Source organism: Microtus pennsylvanicus, chromosome 21 (assembly GCF_037038515.1).
Source record: "Microtus pennsylvanicus isolate mMicPen1 chromosome 21, mMicPen1.hap1, whole genome shotgun sequence".
Taxonomy (NCBI): Eukaryota; Metazoa; Chordata; class Mammalia; order Rodentia; family Cricetidae; genus Microtus; species Microtus pennsylvanicus.
In genome coordinates this window covers 23,138,496-23,144,851 of record NC_134599.1, presented here as the reverse complement: position 1 = coordinate 23,144,851, position 6,356 = coordinate 23,138,496, and the positions used below count along the sequence as shown (strand labels likewise).

Sequence of the window (6,356 nt, the reverse complement as noted above, 5' to 3'; positions counted from 1 at the left end):
GTCAATAGCTAGACAGAAGGAAAAGATGGGACTCCAGGGCAGGGAGAGTAAGTTGGAGGAGGAATCTAGGCTTGAAGGAAACAGAGGGGAAAAGGGAGACAAGAGGGAGATGCCAGGGGCTGGTCAGCCAGCTATGGAAGCAGTAAAAAAAGGCATACAGAATGAGAGGTAAAAAGCCCAGAGGCAAAACATAAATGAAAAGAAACAGGTTAAATTAAGTTATATGTGTTAGTGAGCCAAGCATAAACTAAAGGCCAAGCATTCATAATTAATAAGTCTCCATGTTTTTATGTGGGAGCTGGCTTGCAGTCGAAAGAAAAATCCAGTTACAGAGGTTGAGAATCAAACCCTGATCCTGCTCTTGAGTACTCAACCATCTCTCAAGTACTTAGAGATAATTGTAAATAGCTTAAACCAAAGCAGGGCAGAAAATTTCCAGGCCTCTCTACTGTAGGCGGCTGTTACTTCTCAATGAACTTTTTCTTGCCTTTAAAAAACAAAAATAGCAAACTATTGCTTTGGGGGTTGGGATGTAGTACAATGGTAGAGCACCGGCTCAGAACGGGCACCATGAGGAGTGGGTGAGAAACACAACAGATTTTAGATAATGAACACACCCCTTTAACATTGCCACCCACATTTCCCGGAGTTCCACACACTTGAGCTGAGGTGGTATTTTTGTTTTCCTCTGCCCTTCTACCCTAGTTTCTCAGCTTGAAAACATGGGATTCATTCTCCTATCAAGAGACATGCATTCCTCCAAGCTTTGTCAAATGCCTCCTCCTGTCCACCCTTTGACAGACCCAAGTGATAACCTACCACTATGCTGCTATGGAATCACAGCAGCAGGTAGAATGCTGTGATCTGGTTCTTCCCAGGTCAAAGCTTTTCGAACCATTCAGGATGCTCAAGAGCAGTAGCAAGGCAAGACAGGCCTTCAGTGATCCAAGAGCAGCTACTTCTCTGACATCACAGCCTGCCAAACCCATTTTCTTTATCGCCGTTGTCATTCATCAGTAGTTCAGGTGCTTTTCCTTCATACTGCTGATAGTTTTAGATGGAGATTCTATCTAGTATGTCTGCATATGGCATTTGGGGTCTTTCTTGTCATATACTTACTTTAGCACTATCTCTTCACTCTGGTGCAGTAAATATTTGCTGAAAAAAATGAAAGAATGAATGAGAAAGCGAATGGAATCCAATCAGATCATGAATGGGAAAGAGACTTAAAGGCTGACGCAGTCTCCAAGAGATTGTTAAAACATTTTCATCTCCACCACTCTGTCTCCTCTCCTCTCAGCCCCCTCCTGCTTTCGGAGATGAAATGCCTCCTCTCAACTTGGCTAATTTCATGCCAGGAAGGAGGGGCTTTTTCAGGTGCCCTAGTCCCTCGCATCTGCACCTGTCCGGGTACCCCAGTCAGTTCATCTACTAGAGCAGGGAGGATGAAGGAATAGGGGCCCAGCAGGCCGCCATTGGGAGGGTCATGAGAGGAGCCCCGAGAGAACAAGGCTGGCGGGTAGGTAATGGGGGGGGGGAGCAGGATGACGGCGACGAGAACCCTAGCGGGGCGGGGCGGGCCCGCGCGTCCCAGCCGGGCTGCAGCGGAGCGCGCGGGGCCAGCTCTGCAGAAGGCGGCGGCTGGCTGGCCCGGACGGTCACATCCCGCTGCAGGGGACCAGCCTCGGCCGCCGCACTGTCCTTTGCACCGGGGACGCAGGCCTGCTGCCAGGCTTCGCCGGCAACGCCCCCTGCTCTGAGACAGACTACGCGCGGCCCTCGGGAACGCTGGGGGCCCCGCAGACCCGCGGCCCGCGGCCACTCCGCCTCTGCCCTCTCTGCCCGCAGCTCGGCCGGCGCTGCCCGCCTAGGCGGGCCCGCGTCGGGATGGGGTAGGGCCAGCGCCAGTCCGGCGATGGGCCGCCCCCTGGGCACCGAACAACCCCCCGAGGCCTGACCGACCACGAGGACCCGGCAAGTGGGTGTGGGCTGATCCGACTGCGCGGGTGGGGGCTGGGGTGGGCACCAGGGTTATGCGGAGGAGGGAAAGGCGCGGGGAAAATGGGCTATGGGCCCTGGGAAGCCTGGGAGAGCTGCTGAGTCCCGCTTGCGTTCTGGACAGCTCCTGACCCTCTCAACTCCTGCCTCTTCCAGGATCCCCGCCTGGATGTTAAGCGGATGCCTCCTGGCCCCTGGGCAAACTCGGTGGAAACCATGGCTTCTTTGATGCCTCTTTCCCCATATCTGAGTCGCACTGTCCTCCTGCTGGTCAGCTGTGACCTGGGCTTTGTGTGAGCAGGTGAGTGAAGAGGACGCCCGCAGTGGGGGTCCGTCAGAGCTAGTGTGGAAGTGAAACCTCTTAACCTGTCAACACCCTGGCACCCCCAGACCGACCTCCCTCTCCTGTGAATGTGATGGTCACTCATCTCAGGGCCAACTCGGCCACTGTGTCCTGGGACGTCCCAGAAGGCAACATCGTCATTGGCTACTCCATTTCCCAGCAAGTACGAATCACCCTGTTTCCCCAACCTGTGCCCTTGGGTCTCTGAACACCCCTGCACATTACTCCTTTGGAGTGCTTGGATGTTACAGAATCCCGAGTTAAGCCTCATGGTCAGGGACCGGGGCTAGGTTGTTCTCCTTTCTCTACATCTTCTTGCAGCGACAGAAAGGCCCTTTGGGCAGCATGTAATCAGGGAGGTAAACATCACCACTAGGGCCTGTGCTCTTTGGGCCCTGGCTGAAGACAGTGACTACACCGTGCAGGTCAGGAGCATCGGCCTCCGGGGAGAGAGTCCTCCTGGGCCCCGTGTGCACTTCCGTACTCTCAAGGGTTTTGACAGGCTGCCCTCCAACAGCTCCAGCCCAGGTGAGAGCCTGTGTTAGAAGAGTCTCCAGCTTTTGAACCGAGTTTTAACCTCTCATTGACTTGCTTAACGCTAACAGCATTCTAGCTCAGATGAATAGAAAGATGATATAATTTTTTCTACTGCCAGGGACAGAAAGCAAAACAGGTGGGCAGGGGACCAGCTACAGAGACACTGCTAATGAATCCTTGGGGGGGGGCTTCCTGCTTCCTTTCACCCAAGCTCACATCACACCTGCCACGGCCTGCATGAGCAATTTCTGTGATCACCCACTGGTATCTAAACATTGCCCACCATGGGCTTCTTCCTGAGAAGGGCGATGATGGGTCCCGCTGACTCTAACCCCCAGCATCCCACTTCTGTACATAACAGAGCTGTCCAGTGGGTGTCCTCTGTAACCCAGAGGATGGTTCTCTCCTAGGAGACATCACAGTGAAGGGTCTGGATGGAGAGCGGCCATTGCAGACCGGGGAAGTAGTCATCATCGTGATGGTGTTGCTCATGTGGGCTGGTGAGTACCGGATGGGGAGCCAGGGACTTGGGTCCATGATAGTGGGAAGTGGTGAAGGTTACCCGTCGGGAGAAAAAGGAGAGAAAGGAGTGTGTGTGGGGGGAATGGCTGGTGGAGGGAGGTAATCAGGACAAGTTTGGGAAGAAAGAGAGAAGGCTATTGCAAGGCCAGGGTTGATGGTTGTATGGGCCCCAGGGATTCCAGGATTTTCTAGAACTCATGCGGCTGTTACAGCCTCAAGGCTGTGAATAAGAGGTCAAGATCAAGGTTCAGATGGTATTGTTGTGTTTCAGCTGTGATCGGGCTATTCTGCCGTCAGTATGACATCATCAAGGACAACGACTCCAACAACAACCCCAAGGAGAAGGGGAAGGGTCCTGAACAGAGTCCTCAGGGAAGGCCAGTGGGGTCAAGACAGGTGACATGGGGACCAGTGAGTGTGAGAAGGGTGATCTGGGTGCCCAGGAGTATCCAGTGAAAAGCAGAATAGGCAGCAAAGGGGGGTGGGGCGGGAATGGGATGTCTGGGATGAAGGAGTCCAGAAGGCAGGAGCAGCACCTTTACCTGTCTGAAATTTGAGATTTGGGTAATCTTCTCTCATAGAAAAAGTCTCCTTGTATCAACACCATCGACGTTTGAGTGAACTGAGTGACTGAAGAACCAGAACCAGAAGAGAGATGCACTGATAATGGGGGGTGGGGTCAGGGAAGCTAAGTTGGTGATCTCTCTGAGACTCCCACAAGGCTGTGCACTCCCAGAATCCCAGGCTGGTACCCATCCTCTTTCCACTGTGAGCAGGGCCAGAAGGTAGGTCTTTTAGAATCTGTACCCCTGGACCTGGGAGTGGATATCAAATGAACATCTCCTATCCCCCAGGTCCAGGGGAGTCATTTATTCGACCCTATCCCAATAGGTCCCAAATGGGGCCCCATCTCACCTGCATCAGGACCATTGGCATCCACTAGCTGCCCCTACAGCTTGCCTCTGGGCCTCAGAGAGGGCTGTTTCTGTCTGTATTGCCCTCTTCCACGGAGGAGGAGGAAGCAAGCATCTGGGCCTCGAGGCAGATGCCACACAGTGTCTTCCATGGAGCCTCAGGTGCTCCCCCCTCACCTGGCAGCCCCTCCCACTGCTGGTGATCTCACCCCTGGGACATTTTTCCAATAAAGGTTCTTGGACAAACCGGAACTGACTGTATGGTATGCTGAAGACATCTCTACACCTTCTCAGCTCTCCAAGGGCCCCTCACGCCACCACCAACTTAAAGGAACAGACCCATTATAGGATGGTTGTGTCCGTGTTTTCGTCTAAGACGGGTGGAGAAAAGACAAGGAAAGGGTACAGAAGCTAGAAGCCTCCTTTCTTTGGCTTTGTTGAAATGTGGGGGAGGGGTGCAACGAGAAGACACAGAAGTTTTTGCACCAATGGAAACCAGGCCATGTCACCATAAAAGGGCCAGTAGATTTTCTTTCTTTTATCTTTGTCCAGGACCTTGTGCATACCAGGCAAATGCTCTACCACTGGGTTACATAACCGACCCCCTCCCCATTCTTTCAACTCCACCATTCCCTCTGGGAAAATGGTCAGAAGGACTGAGCAGGGTCATGAGGGGGCTAGCCAAAGAGCAGCTATCACAGATGTGTCCCTTGGTGCCATTTATCCTCACCCTGTGCATACCAGTGCCTCCTCTCCGTTTTCTCTTTCATCTATGTCTCTGTTCGTTTAACGTTAATAATTGTAATCCATAAAGGCATTTATATTCATACTCTGTAACATATCCAGAGCATTCTAGAAATAAAACAAAGAGGTTTGGGTGCCCCTATAGAAAAAAATTATAATCTGGGTTCTGGGACCTATTTGTGTTATCTGTGAAAAATGGGAACTGCCCTCTACTTGTTCTTAATTTTTCAAGAGGGAGGTAGTGGTGGGGAGAGAAATATTCGTTGCCATTGGCAACCACTGTGCATGCAAGGTTTTGGGACCCAGCTTCGGTCTGGAGATCATATGCTATGCTTTTGGGGGGGGGGGCAGGTATAGGACTTGCCAACCTGGGACCGTTTAGAGAGAGAAGGCCTTCTTTTCTGAATTTCAGTCAATCTGTCTGATACACTGCAAAAAATTAGAACAAAAATTCTTGAGAGCATTCCAATCAAACAAAATAAAGACAATAGTATCTTTTCTTAGTCAAGCCCCAACCCCAGGTGTCACGCAGCTCTAAGCTAGGAGGCCAGCCCAGCTCTGTCCGCTGCACTGACCCATAAAGACATCTGGATTTCGACAAGCAGCCTTGAACTCACCGTTTACCCAATGACCAAACAAGGTGCTTTGCCTTTCCCTAGCCAGTGCTACCAAACCCCGATCATTTCCTGAGACCGTGTTACAGGTTAGAGAAGCTGAACAAAGAGACAACGAGTTGAGAAGACTTGAATCGTCTCACGGGAATTAAAAGGTTATCAGCTCTGGGTTGAATCCCGGTTCCACCGTTTATTAGCTATTTCAACTTTGGCGTGTGAGCCCCTCCTGTTGTGTAAAATGGGACTGTACCTCTGCCCACTTCAAACAGGTATATCCTTGAGCATTCACTGATACCTATCAGTATTGAGTGGCCTCGCGCAAGTCACAGAACTTTTGGCGGGGAAAGCGGAGGCTGCAGTTCTGCGAACTGGCTTTCGCTCTCCTAGCACCTGTCTTGCGCTTCTCCAGAGTTAAAGCAACTAAAGCGCACTTGGCCGGTTACAGCAAGGAGAAAAGCTGGAGTTAAAGTGATACAGGATCTAGGGGCGGGGCTGGGGAGGGTGGGGACAGACGAAGACTTGGGTGGGGCTTTGCTTTGAGTTTGCATGCAAGTACGGGATTGGTCGAGGATAGACTTCGACGACCTCCTCTTACGTGCCCGCCCTAGGATTCACTGCGCTTGCGCACGTCCCGTTTGCCCGGTCACGAACCCACTACGTGACCTTCTGACGTGTGTCGCACTC

General features: G+C 52.1%; 1 pseudogene; it reads left to right on the top strand.

The window, feature by feature from the left end:
• The first annotated feature begins 1,321 nt into the window (after window positions 1-1,321).
• Window positions 1,322-5,059, top strand: LOC142839356 (fibronectin type III domain-containing protein 4-like; annotated as a pseudogene).
• Window positions 5,060-6,356: the final 1,297 nt, after the last annotated feature.